The sequence below is a fragment of the Hylobates moloch genome, unplaced genomic scaffold (assembly GCF_009828535.3).
Source record: "Hylobates moloch isolate HMO894 unplaced genomic scaffold, HMol_V3 SCAFFOLD_24, whole genome shotgun sequence".
In the NCBI taxonomy this organism is placed as follows: domain Eukaryota; kingdom Metazoa; phylum Chordata; class Mammalia; order Primates; family Hylobatidae; genus Hylobates; species Hylobates moloch.
The window spans coordinates 2,672,581-2,697,252 of record NW_026652299.1 but is presented as its reverse complement, the minus strand read 5'-3'; the positions used below and the strand labels follow the sequence as shown (position 1 = coordinate 2,697,252).

The 24,672-nt window shown below is 40.3% G+C and overlaps 1 protein-coding gene across 7 annotated transcripts in view; it reads left to right on the top strand.

The window, feature by feature from the left end:
- LYPD6B (LY6/PLAUR domain containing 6B) overlaps positions 1-24,672 on the top strand; it is a 178,295-nt gene that overhangs the window by 129,343 nt on the left and 24,280 nt on the right. For 3 of the 7 annotated variants that reach the window (XM_058434400.1, XM_032145935.2, XM_032145934.2), the window contains one exon: positions 18,400-18,459. The exons of the other annotated variants lie outside the window; for them this stretch is intronic. The gene's annotated coding sequence lies outside the window, so the exon portion shown is untranslated. The remainder of the gene's footprint in view (positions 1-18,399; positions 18,460-24,672) is intronic. 7 annotated transcript variants of the gene reach the window in all.

The following is a 24,672-nucleotide window of genomic DNA, read 5'->3' as shown; positions in this document are numbered from 1 at the left end:
GTCTGTCCCATTGCTACTGAGAGTGTTTGCTACAACTTTGCACTCATGAGAACTTGCATGTTCACCCTAATATGGACTCCAGCTAGAATCTGAGCTGGAAAATGGGCTATCTGGACATGCATGTTCCCACCAGAGAGGAGAGATCACAGGATGGGGACTAGGGAGACCTAGGCTGCAGACTGCCCCGCGCCTTCCGTCATTGCTCACCTTCCCACACCAAAAACTTCTCAGGACAGCTTTCTTGCTTGTCAACCATGACATCCTAGGGGTATTTTCCCCATACCAGTGGAAACCCTGTTACCTTCATAATCCTTTCCTTCAGCTAATCTTGAAGAGTTTATAATCCTCTCCTGCATTAAGTATTTTTTTTTCTCTTGTGGATGCTCACTTTCCTCGTTTCTTATTCAAACCAGCTGGGGCAGTTTATCCCCTAGCATAGAAATGAAAACCTGACAGGCAGGTCTCTGCAGTAGAGATTGGGCTGGTTCTGTCTCCAAACAGTGTTTTACTGTCGGCTGCTGCAGCTGAATAGCTCAGCCTGCCATTATGACAGAATGGCCCAGAACAGACCACAGGCAGGAAGCGTCTTTTGTTTCAGGGGGCTTTGGAGCTGTTTTTTCCCTGCCATAAACTTAATTGCTTTCTGTGATGTATCTGGCAAACCTACCAGTGTCCTTTTTGCTGCCTCCTGCTTGGTCAATCAGGACTACCAAAGCCTGCAGCTTTGCTTTTTAGGAGGTTTGGTTGATTAACATGAGTTTGCCTTTGGCTTTTGCTAACATTGCCTATTCTGGGGCACTAGTGGTGCCCAGGAGAAGGATGTGAGTGTGGTATGTGTGTGGGGAGGTATAGATGAGAGGCAGCTGGGTCTTCTGGGACAGTGGGGGAGCAGGCTCAGAAAATTGTGGTTCACCACAGGCTCCTCACGTGCATGAGTAAGTCGTCCTGCTTCCTGAAAGGGAGGTTTTATTCACCTTATCACCATAGAGGATGTTTCAGATGTGGCAATTCCTTTAAATCACTGCAATTTTGACTCACCCTAAGATTTCTGGGTTTCATTGCTCCCCTTTCTTGTTGGTTTTATGACCAGTGTTGCAGGAAAGACAGTACTTGAAAGTCTGTGGAAGCCCCTTCTTTCGATATTTTTCTTTGCAGTGATGATGATTGCTTAACAATAATAAACACAGGTTTTTTTATGTTTGTTTTTTGTTTTTTTAAAAAGAACTTGGGGCCAGGTGTGGTGGCTCATGCCTGTAATATTTGGGAGGCCTAGACAGGTGGGTCACTTGAGGTCAGGAGTTGAAGACCAGCGTGGCAAACATGGCGAAACCCCATCTCTACAAGAAATACAAAAATTAGCCAGGCACAGGGGCATTTGCCTGTAGTCTCAGCTACTCAGGAGGCTGAGGCAGGAGAGTCGCTTGAACCAGGAAGGTAGAATTTGCAGTGAGCCAAGAGATTGTACCACTGCACTGTAGCCTGGGCAACAGAGTGAGACTCTGTCTCAAAAAAAAAAAGAACCTTGCTCTAGGCTGGCTCTTGGCAAGGAAGACAAGCTGGGGATGGTGCTTTGAATGGTTAAAGGCAATTTACACATTTGCACATGCACCCGTCAGGTTCCAATCCACAGTAGCAGCCACTTTAGCAACGTTCTCATAATCCTCAGTGGCATCTTCTTTAAAGCTTGTTATCTACAATCCAACCAAAGCATCTCATTCCAAATGTAACCTTAAGCTGCCCTTGAAATTTCATCCCCAGGAAATCTTTCTAGAATGGAGACGAAAACCTCTTCTATGTCTAAACGTGACAAGCCCATGCATGATTTGCCCGTTCGCACCATGATCATTTCCATATTTAAACTGTGAATATTAGCTTCTGTCTCCTATCAGCTGTGTCTCCCCATGCCTGTTCTCTGAATGTAGGTCCTTGCTAGAACAAAAAGGGTAAAGGTTGTTACTCCTGGATGGCAGATCTGTGTAACCCCCAGTGTGGTGCCACCAGATAGACGATGAATGAATGTGTTTGGACAATAATATAACCTGCAGCACATACTCTGATCATAGGGGCCTAACTTCTCTTTTGCATTAAGCCTCAGGTATGCTTTGATCAAGTGTGTGGTCAGGTCTTTTTAAGTTTACTTTGGGGCCTTAGCAGTATACCCAAACAGATTGTTGCCAAAATCACACACGGTATGAGCCTATTTAGGTATTATCTAACAGAACTATAATGGGCAACAATTATGTAGACAGTTACTTGTCATCTATTAAATCAGTGTATTTTCTATAGGTTTTTAAATAGTGCTTCATTTGTAATTGAACTGTATTTTAACATATCCCCTCAAAAAGGGTAAATTAGAGTAATGCACTATGGAAATTCAGATTAATTAGGAAATGATTAATTCAGATTAATTAGGAAATACACTAATTCATTCATGGACCCACTGTTGGGGGTCTAGGTGAGAGACCCAGCTGTCTCTCACCTGTCCATCTTCAACACACACATCACACTCATGTCCTTCTCCTGGGCACCACTGATTCCCCAAAACAGGCAATGTTAGCAAAAGCCAAAGGCAAACTCATGTTAATTAACCAAACCTACTAAAAAGCAAAGCTGGCAGGCATTGGTAGTCCTGATTGACTAAGCAGGAGGAAGTGGTACTCTGGAAGTCTGACTGGAGCATGACCTTGAAGGGGATAAGGTTCTCAATTGTCAAGTCTTTAAACTGGACTGCCATTTTAGAGGCTTTTACTGTTCCTTGTCAACATGTGTGTTTGGCTTGTTTCAAAAAGACACTGCATTAATTGTATACAAGGGATTCCTAAAATAACCAATGGAGTGACCTAAGAGAGACAACCAGCTAGTCTTCCCATAGGATTTCTCTCCTGAAACTAAAGTTACAAATCTCTTCTCTTCCATTTTTTCACCTATCTTCAGTCCATCCCTGTTATCACCAGAGGCCAAATGGATAGTTCTGGGGATTGTTTTCCTTGAGTTGTGAGCTGAAATACAGACTTTAAATACAGAGTTTTAAGATGTTAGGGAGGAAAGCGACATTGATTTATTTGTTCTGTTCCCTGCCAGCCTGAGAAACCTGTCCCGTCAGGTAATGAACAACTGTTCTTATCCTAACTAGCAACTTCAAGAGAACGATTACTCATCCCATCATTACCACTCCCCCTGAGTCATCCAGGCTGGTGCATTTTGGTTTCCACTGAATAAAAATCTCCAGGCAATGGGAGTCTAGGGCCAAGGTTTCTGTTTAGTAATATGAATTATATAAATGTGCCTTGGACACAGAAGCTGTGGCTCCTTCTGGAAAGATAGTTCATAGGCCCAGGTCTTCAGCCATGTCTCTGAGAAATTGTATTGGTCAGTATTGCCAAAAGTGGCCATCTTAATGGTCAGTATAGAATGATTATATGAGTGGCCAGATGATACAGCTAGTCTGGTTGATCACAAGGGCAAAGATATAGCTATGAAAATGGATAGCTATTTGCCTGTATCTCTTGCTTGTAATTTCATAGTCATGTTGCATGTTAACCACTCAGTATTCACGGGGGATTTTAGTAAACCTTTTTTCAGGCCTTGTTCTTGTGACAGTGCTGAGAGGGCTTTCACACTTGACATATGCCATCATAGATGAGGACTATTGAAAGGCAGCTGGAGTCATTTCCATTTTACAAATACCATCTGTCTTCTATCACGTCACTGTTCTCTGTGCTATTCATAGGTCCTGTTGTGCCTGATTTGGGAGACAAATGTGAGACTGGATTGTCCTGGATTAAATTTGGATGTATGGGTAGTTATAGAAATCAATATTGATAGGCATGTGTGTTCAGTTCATTTCAAGGTTCACTTTATTTCAAAAGTCTTAATATTTGTATTTATTACAGATCTAGAGACACATAGCTTTGAGTAGGAGCTGTATTTTGAAACATCATGGTTTATGGGAGAATCTGGCATGTAGAAAATCCAAAGAAAATACTCAAGGCAGAACGCTGAATGTAAGTTTGTGGGTTAATAGAAAATCCTACCTTTTTTCTACAAATTCCCAACTAATCCTTCCTAGGTTTAAATAAAACCAACAGTCACTATTATAACAGCTATTCTGTCACCTTTCTCTGTCTTCAGGCACTTGAAATACATCATTAAACAACATCAGAATTAATCCCAGGCCCTTTAGACTTTAGACAGAGCTCCTTGGGGCAGGAACCTTATCTTCTTCATCTTGAATCCTGAGAACTAAGAAAAAGAAATGTTTTATAAGCAGGCATATATGAAATAATTAGTAGCTGTGAAAATAAAACAAACGGTGATCCTGAAGCCCTGGCAGTTTGACAGCATGTCCTGTCGGGTCAGTGTGAGATAGGACCTGGTTGCAGGTGGGAGCAGCCACTCTGGGACTCTCGGATAAGGCCTGAATGGAAAGGTAATAATGTGTGCCTGGGAGCGGATTGACTTTACCATTGCCTGCGATTCTTGTGTGAAATAGGAAGGCTCAGCCCAGGCAAATGCTAAGGAAACAACACCAAGTCTTTTATTCCTCTCCACAACATTTATAGCCAAGTCCTATTCCATGCCCTTCTCCTTGAGGCATTCTGACAGTCATTTTAATGATTTATTTTCTTTTTAATAATTAAAAAACAAATAAAATATTTTATTACCTTTTGGGTAGACTTGATGTCTTTCTCTTCATTTCATCACTCTCTGGGTCTGTAGAATTCTCCTTCCCTTTCAATTTTTATAACTCAATGATAGGAATTCTGTTTTTCTCATTCCTTATGTGAGAGCTTTTTTTTGAAGTCTGATGTTTTTTTTTTTTTGATCCTATATCCCAAGCCTATTTTCTTGTTGTTACTTTATATCTGTGAGTGGGATAGGTGGAGAGGAAAGGAGTATATGGAAAAGAGGACTCAAGAAAGGCCACATGTTTACAATAACATATGGGTGGCAGGGAAAGGTTTTGAATAAGAAAAATATTTTTTCAATGCTCTTCTCCACTATTTAAAGATGTAAGAACATTGGCACTATGCCACTGAAGATGTTGTGTTGGTTTAGGGAGAAAACACTCTACTACTGAAATTTGCTCTGTGGTTTCTTTCCCAGGATCTACAATAAAAACCAATGATCTATGTGAGAGCCCATGGCATTGCAATTCCCCTCCATCCTGAATTGCATGTCTTCAATTCAAGCACGTTGCTTTGTGGCTCCCAGGTCCCTGGTTTCTTCCCTCTGCCCTTTTGGCTCATTTCCTCCTCATTTTCCATATGCCTCTGTATTAGTTTGTTCTCATACTGCTACTAAAGATATACTGAGAGTGGGTAATTTACAAAGGAAAGAGGTTTAATTGGCTCACAGTTTAGCATGGCTGGGGAGGCCTCAGGAAACTTACAATCATGGCAGAAGGGGAAGCAAACATGTTCTTCTTCACATGGCAGCAGGAAGGAGAAGAATGAGCAAAAGGGGGAGAAGCCCCTTATAAACTTATTAGACCTTATGAGAATTCACTCACTATCACAAGAATAGCAGCATGGGGATAACCACCCCCATGATTCAATTTCCTTCTACTGGGTCTCTCCCATGTCATGTGAGGATTATGGAAACTACAATTCAAGATGAGATTTGGGTGGGGACACAGCCAAACCGTATCACCCTCCTTACATTAAGGTATCAGCAGCAGGATCTCCTCCTTCAGACCAGTCATCGTGGGCTTCAAAACCTACCTGACCACATGCGTGGATTTGTAAGGGCAAAGCTCTTCTTGGAGAGGTGATTTCAGGTCAGAGTTGATGAAGCGTGTGATTATGCCTTGTTCAGTGGTACAACCAGGACATCTGTTCTGTGGACCTCCTAATCAGACCTGGATGTAATATTCCAGTGGTGATCACACTCATCATGATGGTCTGGGATGCCCAGATAGCTAGTAAAACATTATATCTGGCTTGTGTCTGTGAGGGTTTCTAGAAGAGATGAGCTAAACTTTAATTGGTAGATGGCCCTCCTCTATGTAGGTGGGTACTGTCCAATCCATTAAGGGCCTGAACAGAACGAAAAGGCAGAGGAGGATTGGATTAGCTCTCTCTGCCTGACTGCTTGAGCTGAGACATGGATCTTCTGCCTTCAGTGCTCCTGGTTCTCAGGCCTTCAGACTCTGACTGGAATCAACACCATTAGCTCCCAGCTCTCCAGGTCTTCAAACTATACCATCAGCTTTCCTGGGTTTCCAGCTTGCAGATGGAGCTTTTTGGCCTTTGTAATATCATAAGCCAATACCTTTTAATAAGCATATATATATATATATATATGCTTATATATGTGTGTGTATATATATGTATATATATTCACATATTTATATGTATGTTGTATGGGTTGAATTTCTCTGGAAAACCCTGACTAATACAATTGTGAAGAAGAATTTTGTTTGATTCAGGATGAGGTTCAGTTGTGCACTGGTTTCTTTAAGCAGCAGCGCTATTACTGTGTTGTTGTTTTTTTAAAAGACATGGTGTTTGTAATTGCTTATAATTCATGTAGATGAATTGCTAACTAGCAAGGTCTTGGTTATTCTTTGCCCGTTCTGTTGATTATTTAAACCATAAGTTTATATTTAACATCTTGTTGATTTCAGCTTGATGCTTTAGTCTGTCAGGCCTTCTTTTTTTTTTCTTTTTGCATCTTGATTCTGCTATGAAGCATAGTAGCTGCCATTCCTGGCTTTGTGCCATCACTAAGTTTGATAAAATGTCTTCTTATCTTCATTCAAGTAATTCATTCATTCAAGTAATTGATAAAAATGTTAACTACAATAAATGACAGAGTTCCGCAGGATACTATTAGCACATTTGGGGTTGAGACTCATCTATTAAAAAAATTATTTGGCAGCTTATAATTTGCTATCATTTCCCTAAGGATAGAATATTCTATTGCTTTGCAAAAATCTAGGTTGTGTATGGAACTCTACTGATGTAATATCTTGTAACCATGTCACAAAAGAAGGGAGATTTGTTTGGCTTGACTTTATATTATGATACACATCCTGGACCTAACTAATCACTTCCTTTTTTTTCTATTTGCTTACAAACCAGCTACTTATCTGCACATTAATCTACACCTTTATTTATTGATTCAGAGATTTATTTGCAAATGTTCAGTGTCATGTCTAGTACACAATTTACAAGACATGGTTCCTGCTTTCAGAAACCTTATAGTCTAATTCTGTGAAGAATGTCAATGATAGTTTAATGGGAATAGCATTGAATCTATAAATTGCTTTGGGCAGTATGCCCATTTTCATGATATTGATGCCTCCTATCCATGACCATGGAATGTTTTTCCATTTGTTTGTGTCATCTCTGATTTCTTTGAGCAGTGGTTTGTAGTTCTCCTTGAAGAGGTCCTTCACTTCCCTTATTAGCTGTATTCCTAGATATTTTATTCTTTTTGTGGCAATTGTAAATGGGAGTTCATTCATGATTTGGCTCTCAGCTTGGTGTAAAGGAATGCTTGTACTTTTTGCACATTGATTTTGCATCCTGAGAATTTGCTGAAGTTGCTTATCAGCTAAAGAAGCTTTTGGGCTGAGATGATGGTGTTTTCTAGAAAAAGGATCGTGTCATCTGCCAACAAAGATAGTTTGATATCCTCCCTTCCTATTTGAATACCATTTATTTCTTTCTCTTGCCTGATTGCCCTGGCCAGAACTTCCAATACTATGTAAATAGAAGTGGTGAGAGAGGACGTCCTTGTCTTGTGCTAGTTTTCAAGGAGAATGCTTCCAGCTTTTGCCCATTCAGTATGATATTGGCTGTGGGTTTGTCATATATGGCTCTTATTATTTTGAGGTATGGTCCTAGTTTATTGAGAGTTTTTAACATGAAGGATATTGAATTTTATCAAAGGCCTTTTCTGCATCTGTTGAGATAACCATGTGGTTTTTGTGTTTAGTTCTGTTTATATGATGAATCGCATTAATTGATTTGTGTATGTTGAACCAACCTTGCATCCTAGGGATGAAGTCTATTTGTTCGTGGTGGATTAGCTTTTTGATGTGCTGCTGGATTCCTGTCAGAGGTTGGGGGGTGGGAGGAGGGAGAGAATCAGGAAGAATATGGATACTGGGCTTAATACCTGTATGAATGGATGATCTGTGCTGCAAACCACCATGGCACACGTTTACCTGTGTAACAAACCTGCACATCCTGCACATGTACCCCTGAACCTAAGATAAGAGTTGGAAATAAAAAAAAAATTTATAGTCTAGCAAAGGGAACAGATATATAATTATAATACTCTGTGCATAATCTCTTTCATCTCTCTCTCTCTCTGTCTCTCTCTCTCTCTCTCTGTGTGTGTGTGTGTGTGTGTGTGTGTGTGTGTGTGTATGTAGTCAGGTGTCACTTAATGACAAGAATATATTCTGATAAATGCATCATTAAGGAATTTCATCATTGTGCAAACATCATAGAGTGCACTCACACAAACCTAGATGGTATAGCCTACTATACTCCCATGCTATATGGCATAGCCTATTCCTCCTAGGCTACAATCCTATGCAGCATGTTACTATACTGAATACTGTGGGAAGTTGTAACACAATGGAAAGTATTTGGGCATCCAGATATATCTAAACATAGAAGAAGTACAATAAAAATACTGTATGAAAGATAAAAAGTGGTTCACCTGTATAGGGCATTTGCCATGAATAGAACTTGCAGGACTGGAAGCTGCTCTGGTGGGTGAGTGAGTGGTGAGTGAATGTGAAGGCCTGGGACATTACTGTAGACTTTAAAAACACTATACTTAGGCTACACTAAATTTATTAAAGATACTTTTCTTTTTTTAATAACTAATTTTAGTTTAACTCTTTATAAACTGAAATATTTTTAACTTTTTCACAGTTAAGTAATAACATTTAGCTTAAAACACATTTTGCAGATATACAAAAATATTTTTTCTTTATATCCTTATTCTATCAGCCTTTTTTTCTATTTTTAAAATTTTTAATTTTTAATTTTTTTTTTTTTTACTTTTTAAACTTCTGTCTTAAAAACTAAGACACAAACACACACATTAGCCTAAGCCTACACAGGGTCAGGATCATCAATATCACTGTCTTCCACCTCCACATCTTGTCCCACTGGAAGGTCTTCGGGGCAATAACATGCATGGAGCTGACATCTCCTATGATAACAATGCTTTCTTCTGGAATACCTCCTGAAGGACCTGCCTGAGGCTGTTTACAGTTCACTTTTTAAAACAAATGAATCAAAGTATACTCTAAAATAATAATAAAATATAGTAAATACATCAGCCAGTAACATAGTCATTTATTATCAGGTATTATGTGCTGTACATAATTGTCTGTGCTATAGCTTTATACAACAAGCAGCACAGTAAGTTTGTTTACACCAGCATCACCACAAACATGTCAGCAATGCGCTGTGCTATGATGTTATGACTACAAAGTCAATGAGGGATAGGAATTTTTCGGCTCCATTCTCATCTGGTAGGACCACTGTTGTATATGCTGTTCATCCTTGACTAAAACATCATTATGCCGCATGTGACTGTATGTGCGTGTATGCACACAGATGTGTGTGTTTGTGTTACTTGTATGATAAAGATGGAGTTTTATAAACATGAGAGAGTAAATAATACCTAGTAAAGGTATGTTCAAGAGAGCAGACAACCACCTGGTGAGCTCAGGACAAGGGAAGTAAAATTTGAGCTGGGCCTTACAGAACAAGGAGTCGATCATTAGTTTCAGAAAGTGTGGCAGAGTATTGTAAGAAAGGAATAAAACCTCCATTGATAAACTGTCTAGAGCTGGACTCCAAAGGCCTGCAAAGACCCCTCTGCCTGCCCCCATTGACATCCTAACCCCTGACCTGTGGCTTGTACGTGCTCATGTTATCTACTGACTTTCTTGCCTTTTCCTCAACCATTTGATTCACAGACTTCCAAACTATGTCTGATGTTTTACTTTGGTGGGGGCCTTCAGGCTAAACAGGTGACCACAGGCAGTTGATAAGACCTGCCTGAGGGCCACCTACATGCTAGCATGGTAGCCACCCCAAAGACTACAGAAGGCAGTGGATTTGATTCTAAAAGATGTCCCATGCAGCCATATAGAATGCATACCTGACAAACTTTAAAGTTAGAGCAGCACCTATGCTTTAAACCAGTAATAACTCTGCTAAAGAGGGCCTCTCCCCATACACACACCCACCATCCCCATGTCCCTGGTCATCTAAACATCCTCACTTTGAGATGTCTTACCTGCTTTCATCCTCAGTTGAATTGTTTATGAAGATTTCAGGTGGATCAGTTCAGCTGTTGTTTGCGTTCTGTAGGACATGAAAAATGATGTTTCACTTATTATTGTGGCGAACTGAGGAACCAAATACACAGTCTGGGTTTTTAGATTGCAGGTGGAATTGGCAGCATCTGTGGTTAGAGAAATGGCCCCCAAGCACGTGAACTGGGTAAATTTGATTAGTGTTGCATGGAGAGAGCCTGGAACATCCCAATGCCATTCTTCAAGTACATTTCCAGCTACTCATTTGGTGGGGAAATGCTTTTATTTTTCCATTGTTGGATCTCTGTTTCCATCAAATATGTAGCCATGTGGCTAAGGTGGTAACTAACAAAGCTGGCTGGGATTTTGTTTTTAGTATCTTGGCAGTAAAGAGAGATGTTTATTTGGTTACCTTAGCTATGCTCCCATTCGGCTATTTCCTTCTGTTTCTTATTCCCCTTCACCTTGTTTCTTTGGCAGCCAGGAGCATTGCTTTTTGTAAAGAAAATGGATGTAAATTACCAGGGGAAATGAAACAACCCATACATTGATGTTTGGCTTAGAGGCCCGACATTTGGGGAGTCAACAGCAGGATGCTTTGCTTTGGGATCTGCAAGGGATTGCAGTAGATGGCTAATGCTCTGTGAGCAAAGCTCATGCCTCCCAGGTGCTTCTTCATTATCCATTCCCTACAATGAGCAACTTTAGCAGGCGATGTGCAGAGCCTGTTTATAGGACTGATGGTGGTTCACGAAATCTGCTGCCCAAACAACTAGAAAGCTCAAACTGCATCTTCTCTTTACACAGCCTGGCACTGTATCCCTTCTGCAAGAGTTTTTTTTGTTTGTTTTGTTTTGTTTTGTTTTTGTACTATTGAAAGTGAATAGAACTGGAAGTAAGGTAATGTTTATTGAGCACTTATTATATGCTAGGCATTGTAAAACACACTTTGTACTTAATTTTCACTGTATTTTTTATAATTTACTCTGTACTATATCCCTAACATTGAAGTATTACTGTCCTGATTTATAGATGAGAAAATTGAGACTCCAAGAAGTATTTTTTTTTTTTCAGGTTAAACAGTTCCCAATAGTTCTTAAGTTGAGGATCTGAGAAAAATATCCTTGACTCCAATTAAATCTAAAATACACTAAGTCTTAAGAATAACTCGTGTTCCATTAGGGGCCAGAGGTTTAAATGCTCAGGCTGAGAAGCAATTAGGCTTCCAGCACAGCCTTTCCATTGTTCTTTCCTCTATCGCCATCCAAATAATGTCAGGGCTTTCATATTCAGTTTTCATCTTTTAGAAATTTATTTTAAAGTATTATAAAGACAACATCTTATCCACCACTGTGATCTAGAGGTCAGTGCAAAATTAACTAAAAGTCAGTTTCCTATCACTTTACTCCCCCCACCCCCATGAGACTAAACAGTGTTACCTGAACGTTCTGTCCTTTCAGCTGACAACAAACAGCGAAGTGACTGAGGCCGTGCAGTGTGTAGTCCCTGTTCACAGAGCAGAGCCTGTCAAAGTCAAGGGACTGCATCTCAATCAACTTCAGACACTGGCAGCTAACTCACCTTGCTTTTGAAATTTTGTTTTCCATTAAACTTGAGAAATGCCTTTAATGCTTTCTTCCTGATACTAATACATTGTACACATGATCTTCTAAGCCTAACGGCTGTTTTATGAGCTCCTGGAAACCTGTCAGTGGTGTATATTCTTCTCTTTCTCAACAAATGATGCATCCCTGTACTTACTCTAGCCAGCGGGTCTTGTCAATAAATCTGTCAAAGGCCAGGCCAGTCTGCACAAACATGCTCTCCACCTTCCCCGATGGAATGAGAGGCGGCCCTTGAGAGCTTGGTAGGATGGAGATTGCTTTTTAAAATCGAGCTCAGGAATAAAAGTATTTATCAGTTTTCTTTTCTGTCTACTACCATGGTCATGAGATTACTTACTTTTCCTTCATTAGCCAATTTGTAGATTCCCAAGTTTGGGAGTGGGGAAAGAAAGTCGCAGCGGTACACACTGACTTCAGAATCACCAACTAGCTGCGGGCAGGAGACGGGCGCATGCTGGCCGGCCTGCTCCCGCCTCCCACAGTGATGCTGAAGTGCTAGTCCTTCAGGAAGAACCGAAAGGGAGGCTTGTGTATCGAGTTATCAGGCTGGGGACCTGAGAGCCTCAGTTTCTCCTGGCATAATGATGGGTCTTCAGTGTGAATTAGAAAGCTCTGCAGTTATGCAGATAATTTTCAGAGAGAGTACACACAGTGTTTTAACCCTCAACCCGAGTCTACCCATCTCAATAACTCTTAGCAGCTATCTGGCAGTGCCGATAATGATGATAAAATCTGTAGCTTTTATGTTGGTGAATTACTCATGATGTACAGAGAGCTGTGTGACTTATTTTAAGGAGATTTTATATTCCTAACAGGGTTGATTAAAAAGACAGACTCTGTTGCTCAGATCAGCATATGTGCCACAAACGTGTTTTTCCATCCAGATTCCTAACTGGGATGTTTCTGTTAGTGTTGGTGAGTGCCTGAAAGGTCATTTTGATTTATTATTTTTTAAACCAGGCATTCAGAACATCCAGGAGTTAATCAGTTCGCAGAGACCTGCTAATTCATAACTTACAGTCTCTTGCCACTAATGTCACTGCCAGCAAAGTCACAGTCCCCTCAGCATCCTCTATCTTGAAAGGGTGACGTGCCGCCCTCCAGCGGAAAGCTCACCTGGCACTGTTTGTGTATCATTTATATTCTCCCCAGTTTTTCTAAATTAACAATAGGAAGCATAGTTGGTTTAAGAATTCTTTTAGTTAGATTAGATAATTCACAAAACCAGTAGGAAATTGTTCAACCTAAGTTAAAACCAAAACAGCCATATCTTCAGGAGACATTTTCTACAAAATTCTATCACTTTTATTTCTTTATTTTTTCCTGACAATAAGAAAAGGAAAGGAAATATCGGAGATGGAAAGTCTGTCCCTTTGTAACTGGCGAGCATCTGGGTTTGTGTTTGCCTAACTTTTCTCCTGGAAGATTTAATCGGTATTTGCTGTCAAAGAAGAGAAATGCTCTAGCGTCTGCAAAGACACTTTGTCTGTCTCAATAAACATAATTAAGGTGACGGTACGCCTTATGTGAAAAGGTGTGGGGAATACTTTTTTAGGATTCCAGTACAAAAAGACAGATTTACTAGGGGCTCTGCTGGTTTTTTTTCTCCCTAAACTTCCTGATTCAGCGGGCAGTGCAGGAGCTGGTACAATGTTATATGCTGTTATACAAGTGAAACCAGCTGGATTTAATCATTCCCTGCTTCTGGGTCATAATTCTTTGGTAACTGCGAGAATTCCAAACTTGCAGCACTTCTTTATCTTCCCCAGGGCACAACAGCCCTTTTCTTATGGTGGTTTTTGTTGGTGGTGGTGGAGGTGGATTTTTGTTTTGTTTTGACCTTAGTCTTAGCCCCCCGAAGGAGACTAAAATGAGGAAAAAAAGAAATCAGCAAGTATTGAACTACGAATGAGTCAGAGGAAGTGTTAACTAGACCCTCTTTCCTATTGGAAGCATCCTAAGCTTAATTTTGGGCAGGAGGCTCAGCCCTGAAACAGGCTCCCGGTCTCACTTCTGGCGATCTGAGGCCCAGCCTGGCTGCCTGTGGCCGGGAGCTGCGTCCTGATCCTCGATCCTGGCTGTGTGTGCTGTCCTGGTTAGGACATCTGGGAATCAGCTCTGCCACAGGCACAAAAAGGGCCTGGGAAGAATCCTGGCCCTGGGGCTTCAAAGTACACGAAATGATTTTTGTTCTTTCAGTCCTCAGTTGCCCAATTTGATGTACTTTAAAAAGGCCCCTCAGTGGGTCTCACCTGCTCTGTGACCTTGGACCAGGCCCTGTACTTCTCTGGTCCTGCTTCCCAATCTGTCTATGGCTGGGGATGGGCTAGATTGTTGGCTTTTCAGATGTGTTAGGCTGTGGAGGACTTTACCCAAATACAATTTTGTGAAAGATCCTAAAAGAAGCAATTTTATAAAATCAAATCTATTCTCATTTAAATGGGGGTGAGGGACCCAGAGTATCTACTCACCACACCTCTCAATTCCCCTTCATCTGTTGGAACTCCAGCAGGGCTGTGGGGCCCCCATCCATTCCAGCCTAATAACAGACTGGCTGAGTTCAGGAAGTCCCATTAAACGGAGGCCTGAAAATGCACGTCATTTTACCTTTGTTAATCCTGAATCCTGGAGACGGCGTCTCTTACAGGTTTTAAGCGAACCAACCTAAAATGGCTTAATCCATGTTAAGTTTGTAACACCAATCGTCCCCTGTCCCTTGTAGCCAGTCGTTCAGCTTTGCTGTCGTTCAGTGACATGAGATGATAAATGCATGTGTGATGAATTCTGCCAGGCAAACCCACCTTGATATCTCAGAACTACATTAGGCCCCCAGCCACTCCCTGCTGGATTCCAGAAACCCAGACTCTGCCTCCCATCTTCCATCCCTTGAACCCATCCAGCACAGGAACACTGTATCAACTTCCTTAAACTTTGCATTGATCTTGGCAGTCTCCTTTGCAAAAAAGTCTCATTGCTTGAAAGACTCTAACTCAACTCCTGACTTTCTGAATCCTCCATGGATAATTCCATTTTCCTGTCACATCCTATTTTCCTTCTAATACACTTCCTTCTAATACATGTCCATTTCACGAAATCATTCTTCTAGTCTCTGCCTCTAAACCTGTGGTCGTGCTCTTTGCCCCTCTCACTATTTGCCTTTCCGCATAAAAGTCTTACATCCTAGTTTTCTTTTCTTTTTTTTTGAGACGGAGTCTCTCTGTGTCGCCCAGGCTGGAGTGCAGTGGCACCATCTCAGCTCACTGCAAGCTCCGCCTCCCAGGTTCATGCCATTCTCCCGCCTCAGCCTCCCTAGTAGCTGGGACTACAGGCGCCCGCCACCGCGCCCGGCTAATTTTTTGTATTTTTAGTAGAGATGGGGTTTCACCGTATTAGCCAGGCTGGTCTCGATCTCCTGACTTCGTGATCTGCCCGCCTCGGCCTCCCAAAGTGCTCGGATTACAGGCGTGAGCCACCGCGCCCGGCCACATCCTATTTTTCATTCAACAATATCCTTTACAGTTCACCCTTCGAGTTCTTCTTTCTTCTCCTTCCCATGGCAAGGAAAAGGCAGCATGGTGTGGCAGCGAGATTACGGAACCGGGAGAGAGCACCATGGCTGCCGTCTGGAATTCTGCCGTGTATCTGCAGGGTGCCCTTGCCTAAGCCCCTTGACCTCTTTGGTTACAGTTTCCTCATCTGTAAGTGGGGTTAACAGTATCTCCCTCACCTACCTCAGCATGTGGTTGTAAGAGTCAAAGAGGTATTGTATGTGAATGTATTTCATCTAATTTAAGCACCTTATATTTTTAAATTTTTGTTATTTAATAGTAAGGTATGTATGAGGTATAATCATAATCATTTTCTGTACCCTATAGCACTCATTTTAATTCTTTATTATATGCCGCCCTGTGCTTACTCCAGTTATTTAATGTATCATTAGTTTTTTGGGCCGAAGAGTTTTCACATAGTTTAAAACTCCATGGTGGTTATCACAGTGTTGACCACACAATACGTACTTCGTATGGATCTGTTTGATAGAACTTTGATTTCTGATATCCTCCAACACCTATTATTTTTGGTGTGCTGGCAGTAGCAGCCATTTAATCATCAGAGAAATACTTGAAGTTTTGGCAATCCTCCCACAGCAAGATTGAAATTCTAAGGATTTAAAACAGACATGGAAGACCTTAAGAAGCAGCGTAAATAAGTTGCTTAGGTGAGATACTCTCTTGAAAATTAATTCAAGTGGAACTCAGTCCTAGGACTGGTTAGAATGAGTCCAGCCGTCAGTCCCTTGAATCAGCATTGCCTCTCTAAAGCTCTGTGGATGCTCACAACCAACAAGGAGAATGTCCCCTTCAGTAGGAATGCATCTCAGACTGTCAGGATATACTGTTATTTACTGAAGGGGCTGCTTCAGAAGTAGCCAAATTGCCCTTCGATAGGGTCAAGGGATTATGTATTTTAATAGCCCACATTACTTTGCATTCAACTTTTTCCTAGTCAAATATTTTCCATGAGAAAATGTTCCTGTATTAAGTTATGTCCATTATAAAAGTGAGTGCTCTTAGTGCTTCAGTAAGTGGATGGCAAATACTTCTTCATGTAAGTGGAAATTATTTCATTTTGGATCACAGAGAAATATACCTTTTTTTTTTTTAGATAACTAGAATATCTTTAGGAAAATAAGGTGAACATGTTGTGATAAATTCTTATCAGGGAAACAGGCATTCTGGGTACCACTTAATACACTGAAGATGTAATTTGCAAAGGATAAGTCGGTCATCAGTAAAATTTAATTTTTTTCCCTTTCAAGCTTGATGTATCTACTGTACCTTATGCTTCTGGAAGAAGTAAACTTTGTTGGAAGGGTGAAATTTCTAAACCAAAAATGGAGATAGAAGAGCTGTGGAGTTTGCTGGAAATCCTCTAAGTAGGAGATTGCCCAATTCCTAGTTTAGGGTGCATAGACTGAGCCTCAGCAAGATACCTGGTCATACTGCAAACCTAAGCACTTGTCTGTACCCATCCATTTATTCTGATGACATCTGCAGAAAATCCTAACCGGTGTGCTTGCTTTCTTTTTTGTTTTTTAAGAAAACAGTTTTTTTTTTTTTCCTGAGGTATTTGTTCTACGTGGCCAATCTACAATGTGTGTAGATATGTTTTCTGCAGATGTGCTTATTTCTGGGAACATCTCTGCATGGTTTCAGCATAAATAATATGCTTCCCTACCTACTATAAGCTACAGAAATTGCTGGCATTTTAGAAGAATACATGTAGTAGAGTTAGTAATGCTCCATGACTCATTGTCCCTATAGCAACTGCCACATGTTTGCAGTTGGTACATGGACTGCCTTCATCACTATATTCAAATCACTTTAGGACATGGACCATGTCTTACTTAAATTTTTATTTCTAGTTCCTCATATAGCACACAGTAAGTGCTCAAGAATGTTTATTCAATGAATAAAAGAGGAAAATACATACATATACATATATGTGTATGTGTATGTATATATGTATACATACATATACATATATGTGTATGTGTATGTATATATGTATACACACATATATATATATACACATACACATATATATATATGTATGTGCCTGTATTTTCAGTTTTAAAACTTTATTTGGCCAGGCACAGTGGCTCATGCCTGTAATCCCAGCACTTTGGGAGGCCGAGGTGGGTGGATCACCTGAGGTTGGGAGTTTGAGTCCAGCCTAACATGGAGAAACTCCATCTGTACTAACAATACAAAATTAGCCGGGCATGGTGGCGCATGCCTGTGATCCCAGCTACTCGGGAGGCTGAGGCAGGAGAATCGCTTGAACCCAAGAGGTGGAGGTTGCAGTGAGCCAAGATTGTGCCATTGCACTCCAGCCTGGGCAACAAGAGTGCAACTCCATCTCAAAAAAAAAAAAAAAGTTTATTTGATTAATGCTTTCTCCACTAAGAGAAACTCCAAAGGTAAATTTGGATTGATGATGCCAAAACATGGCTTTTCTAATCCGGTGTGCAACATAATTACCTACATGGAAGGAAGCCAAGGACATGGGATACATTCATCAATGTGTGGCCATGGAGCAGCTGTGAACTTTGCCAAGTTTTCTTACATCTGTCCTTCCGCAGGGCCCAGGGAACTCAGCCTCATAAAGAAACTCTTGAAACATCTCTCGGTTTTCTTTCGTGAGCTACCATTGCCAAAATATGTAGAAAGTTAAGTAGAAGCATAAGAAGGGAGAGCAATATTTTGATATACCACTACATAGTAGGCCTCATTAAGGTATTATATTCCTGAAGTTCTAGAATTTTCCTTGAAGAATTTTATAACCAAATAAAGCTTGTTAGAATGTTGATTGTTGCTTGGCTGTTGTTTTCCTGATGGAAGCTTGTGATTTGATATCAGCTTGGTACTTTTCTTCTGCACTCCAACCTCTATCTCTTTCTCTTTCTTTCTCATACAGACTTGCCACCTCTGACTGTTTTGAGTTAATGATGAGAAACCAGATATGCATTGCTGTCAGGTGTGTATGGAGTGGTGGCCGTGTGCCTTAGAACACTCCTAAGTCTCTGTCTTCTCAGTGTTCTCATTTAAATGTAGTATGCAATAGGCATGTTCCCTGTACAAGCATTTTTTTCTTATCAAATCCTTTGTCCCACAAAGTGCCTCTTAAAAGAAAATATGACTTCGCTTTCTCTTCTTTGTTCATTCCAAGATATTCAGCAAACATCTGGGCCTCTGTTCCATGTCAGGCTCATTTCTAGGGATGAAACATTACTCCTGCCATCAGGGAGCTCGAATGTGGTAAGAGAGGGAGACCGGCATCTCCTCCTATACACGTATTCTTCTTCCTGTTGAAGAATCTGGCACCATGCCCAACTGTTGCATGGGCTTCTGGGGCACTCAGGGATTAAAGGCAAGATTTTTTTCAGTGGACCAATTAAAGAAATTGAAGAATAATAAGGGTCTGAAGCCCAAAACTAGAACAATCTCACATTAAGCTGGTAAAATAGCAGCAGTGATTGCCATCTGCTGACACACCACCCACCTGTAGGAAGCAGGAGTTCTAGGCCAGTCAGGCCTCCTGTGAGCTGGGAACCTATCCCTGATTAGAGTAATTAGAGCGACTCCCTGAGCTGGCTTATAATTTGCTTAATCACACTCATTTCACTGAACTATGGTTTTGGCATAGGTGGTTTTAGTGGGGGGAAAATGCAAAGTTTAGAGAAAAAGGAAAGGAAGCAATTAGGGAAAAGGAATTCCAATTGATTCTCCTCCCTAGTCAGTTTGGGGTTGGCAGAAAAGGAGGCAAATGACATCAATGACCACACGTAAGTAGAAGGAGGCGGATTTAGAAAATACAGGCCTACCTTGTTTGATTGCATCTGGCTTTATTGCACTTCACAGAGATTGCATTTTCTGCAAATGGAAGGTTTATGGAAAGGCTTAAGCAAGTCAATCGGTGCCGTTTTTCCAACAGCGTGTGCTCACTTTGTGTCTCTTCATCACATTTTGGTACTTCTCACAATATTTCAAACTTCCTCATTATTATTATACCCATGATGGTGATCTGTGATGAGTGATCTTTGATGTTACTATTGTAATTGTTTGGGGGCACCATGAGGTATACCCATATAAGATGGTGAACTTAATCCATCAATGCCGTGGATGTTCTGACTGTACCAGTGATTGATCATTCCCTCATCTCTCTTCCCCTCCGTGGGCTTCCCTATTCCTTGAGACGTACAATATTGAAATTAGTTCAATTAATAACCCGATGGCCTCTAAGTGTTCAAGTGAAAGGAAGAGTCACATATCTCTCACTTTAAATCGAAAGCTAGAAATTATTAGTCTTACTGAGGAAGGTGTGTCAACAGCGGAGACAGGCTGAAAGCTTGGCCTCTTGTGCCAAACAGCCAAATTGAGAATACAAGGGAGAAGTTCTTGAAGGAAATGAAAAGTGCTACTCCAGTGAAGCCATGAATGATAAGAAAACAAAACAGCCATATTGCTAATACAGAAAAAGTGTGAGTGGTCTGGATAGAAGACCAAACTAACCATGGCATTCCCTTAAACCAAAGCCTAATCCAGATCAAGGCTCTAGCTCTCTTCAATTCTGTGAAGGCTGAGAGAGGTGAGGAAGCTGCAGAAGAAGACTTTGAAACTAGCAGAGGTGGGTTCATGAGGATGAAGGAAAGAAGCCATGCCCACAACATAAAAGTGCAAGGTGAAGCAGGAAGTGCTGATGGAGAAGCTGCAGCAAGTGATCCAGAAGATCTAGCTAAGATCATTGATGAAGGTAGTTACACTAAACAACAGTTTTTTGTTTGTTTGTTTAGAAAAAAGTCTCACTCTGTCACTCAGGCTGGAGTGCAGTGGTGTGATCATGACTCACAGCAGCCTCAACTTTCTGGACTCAAGTAAGCCTCTTGCCTCAGCCTCCTGAGTAGCCAGGATTTAGAATATTTCGGAAACTTAGTTGGTAAAACAGTGGCAGGGTTTGAGAGGATTGGCTCCAGTTTTGAAAAATGTTCTGTGGGTAACATGCTATTAACCAGTATCACATGCTACAGAGAAATCTTTGATGAAGGGAAGACTCAATTGATCTAGCAAACTTTATTGTTGACTTAAGAAATTCCCACAGCCATCCCAACCTTTAGCAACCACCACCCTGATGAGTCAGCGGCCATCAACATTAAGGCAGAACCCTCCACCAGCAAAAAGATTATGACTTGCTTAAGGCTCAGATGATTGGTAGGAAGCATTTTAAAATTAAGGTAGGTACAACTGAATAGACTCCAGTATGGTGTAAACATAACTTTTGTCTGCACCAGGAAACTAAAACATTTGTGTGACTTGCTGTATTGCAGTAGTCTGGAATCAAACCCACAATATCTCTGAGGTATGCCTGTAGGTCCTTTGAGTCTTGTTTTTTGAGAATTACTGAGATCACAAAAGGAAGCAGCAGCTGGTACTTTCTGGAAACATGTTTGTATAAGCCCAGAATTTGAATAATGCACTAAATGAAGTGTATTGCATATATTTAAATATTTATGCCCAAATGGCTATCATTTCTTAGCCTGCTCTGCCACGGTCCCATGACTTGATGCAATTGTTATGAGATTATCATTTTCTAGATGTGAAAGGCATCGTACAGAAGAAGATGAGAATCACAGTAAACTAAACAAAGCAGATGCAGAAGAGACATTTTCAGCTGAACATTGGAAAGTAAGATTCCCTGAGAGCAGAAACTCAGGCAACGTCAATGAACAAAATGATGCCTGGCACATCGCAGGTGCCCCGTAAATATTGGTTGAGTAACTGAATAAACGTATTTAGTTACTTAAAGCAGGCTTGTCCAATCTTTTGGATTCTGTGGACCACATTGGAAGAAGAGCTATCTTGGGCCACTCATAAAATACACCAACACTAATGACAGCTGATAAGCTGAAAAAAAGAAGTGCAAAAGAAAATCTCAAAATGTTTTCAGAAAGTTTACAAATTTGTGTTTGGCTGCATTCAAAGCCATCCTGGGCTGCATGCAGCCTGTGGGCCATGGGTTGGACAAGCTTGTCTTAGAGGGTATAAATTGGATTATTTTATGAAATTAATTTAAATGTGGCTTTTAGGTAAGGAAAATGTAAGGAAAGAAAGAAATGGGTGAAGATTTTGAATGTGGCAAAGCATATCTTTCAAACTTTTAGCTGGAAAAACATTAGTTATTCCTCTCATTTCCCATCAGGGACAGAGTTTGGTTCCATTTTCTTCCTTAAGATTCAATGACTGGGGAAGCATTTTTGTAAAATTGTCTTTTCCTGGGTACAGCATTCCTAGTTTCTTTTGCTCACCTGTTAGGATGTTGCGAAGAGACAGTATAGGAGACAAGTGCACGTTTAAACTACTGATTATAAACATTATTTTCTCTCATTTACTTCTAGATCATGAATTTAATATCTCCCCTGTGATGCAAAGTAGAGACTCAGAGGTGTCAAATTCTGGAGGCTAATTGGAGGCCTTGTTTTTTCACTTATAAATAGGCCCTACCTTGGATCTCTTCTAAACTCTCTTGTCAAGCCACGGGCTGGTTGGTTCTGACTTTATCTGAATGTGATGTCTTCCTCTGCTGCCATGTTCTAAGCCCTTGCACCGAGGGTGGGGAAAAGGATTGACATTCTCCGCCTAATCCCAGCCCAGGGTCATTACTCAGACAAGATGTGATGAATAAATATTGCCTTTGGAGGAAGACATACAAATTTGCCAAAGAAAGGAATGCAGTTCTGGGACCTCCTAGCTACAGGATTATGTAAATCACTCAGCACCCAGTAAAGTTGAGATTGTGAAAGTCAATAATTTTCCATTTGTATTACAGCTAATTAGTCTAAGGAAAATGGTGACAGAGGATATATTCCGTAACGTCTCAGGAGGTCGCCTGGCTCCAGAGAGGTAGTTTTAAACATACTTACCTCTAAGATGTTTCATGTGGGTAGCTAGTATTTATGGAGTTCTTCCTATCTTCCAGGCATTAGTCTAAGTGCCTTAAGACAAATTAACTCACTCACTTGAGGTCATTGTTTTCTATTATTTTGTCATTTTCACAATGAGGAAACTGAGGCACTGGGAGATACAATAACTTGCCCAATGTTATACTCTTAACCTTTAAGACCTGATTCTACACGTAAGGAAACTGAAATGCTGAGAAATAGCCCAGATGTGGCAAAATATTTAGCTTTTTCACTAAGCTAAATAACAGGAATTTCCCCGTTAATATATATGTACAAGGGACCATTGCTTCCTTTCCTATTGGAGTGGATGGTAGCCCCCTCTTCCTATGAAGACTTCATCCCAGGGGCTAAAGAGTGAGAATTCTCAGGCCGCCTCCTCTTGCCTACTCAGCAGCCTGAAATCTGGGGTCCCAGAACCTCAAATGTAGTCGTGGGAGATATGGAGCTATTTTTAATATTTCAAAAAGCATAAAATAAATTGTCTATTCAAGGGCAATAAAACAATATGGGCTAATGAGGGTGTAAAAACAATTCTTTTGATTTGTCCAAAATTATATATATATAGATCTCATGTATATATGTATATATCATGTTAAATAGTAATTTAGTTATCTCATGTGGATCACTTTTTATGGCAGTTACGTGTTTTTAATCTTAAAAATGGATGATGAATTATCTTCTACATAGAGTTTAGATAAATCCTTCTAAACATGGAATCTGAAGTTAGGAGTAGGGGCAAGATAGAAATCGACCTGGGGGACAGAAAAGTTGGTGCCTGTTGGTCTAGAGTAAGGGAGAAGTGCTGCTAATAGCCGGCGTATCACAACACTGTATACGTAAATGGAAATAAACCTGTTGGGGAAGCAAGGCAATGCTTCCTGGCTGTTGATCTTCCTTACCTACATTCTTAATCGGCTTCTATTTCAGACAACTGTGAATGTGTTCTTACCAGGATCTCAGGGGACTTCACCAGTGCAGTTTGCAAAATGTAATTAGGCTGGTGAATTGTCAGGTACCCCTACACCCACCTCCAAATGATGCATTTCAAAGCCAAACAAAAATGCTGTTTTGTACCATCTGCTGTTTGAACTTTCCAAGTCATTGGTCCACTAGAGAAAACTATCGAGCTTTAACCATAAACTATAGAGCCAATTGAATTGTTTTGTTTTAATTTAATTTTTGAATGAGTCATGCATTCACATGGATTATAAATCAAAACAATGAAATGAGTTATACTCCAAGAAGTCCTATTCTCACTTCTGTTCCCTTGTACTGTATATTTTTTTATCCCTGGCTCTCTACCTGTAGGCCACTGCTTTCATTAGTTTCCTAGGTATTCTTACTGAGTATATTAATCCATATATGAGTAAACACATATAGTGTTTTTCATACTGTTCCCTCTCTAACACAATAGGTAACATATGAGGTAACATTGGTAACGTGTGTGTGTGCACACTCGCACGTGCATGTGTCTCTGTGTGTGCACGTATCTATATTCCTTTTAATGGACACTTGGGTTGTTTTCAGACATTTACTATTACACACAGTGCTACAATGATATCATGCCAATATATCATTGTACATGTATGCAAGTCTACCTGTAGAATAAAACTAGAGTAGGATTTTTGGGGTCAAGGGTAAGTACATCTAAAATTTTAATAATGTTGTCAAATTGCCCCATAGGGTTTGTATTCCCCCAAGCAATATATGAAAATTTCCTGTGGTCTTCTCAAAAGGAGAGTGTTAAGAAAACATGTTTATGTATCAGCTTGGCCAAAATCTAGAAGTGATAAGGTATAATTTTCATTTTCATTTCTCCTATTCAAAAAGATGCTCAACTGTTCTCATGACATTTAAGGGCCATTTGGTGGATTTTTCTATGAAATGTGTATTAATTTTCTTTGCCAATTTTTCTATTGGATTTCTGATAATTTTCTTATGATTTCTAGTAGCTATTTCCATATTAGTGAGATTATCTATCGTTTTAAATGTGATACGAGTTGAAAATATTTTCTTCAAGTTATTTGTTTCTTTGCTTATGATTTTTTGCTTATGATTTTTTGTTATACATACAGAAGTTGTCTAATATAGTTGAATTTATCAAACTTTAATTTTATACTTTCTGTGTTTTGAATCATGGTTAGAAAGACCTTTCCCCACTCCAAGAAAGTCACTCATGTTTTCTTCCGGTACTAAAAAAAATACATTTTATCATGAACAATTTTAAGCATATA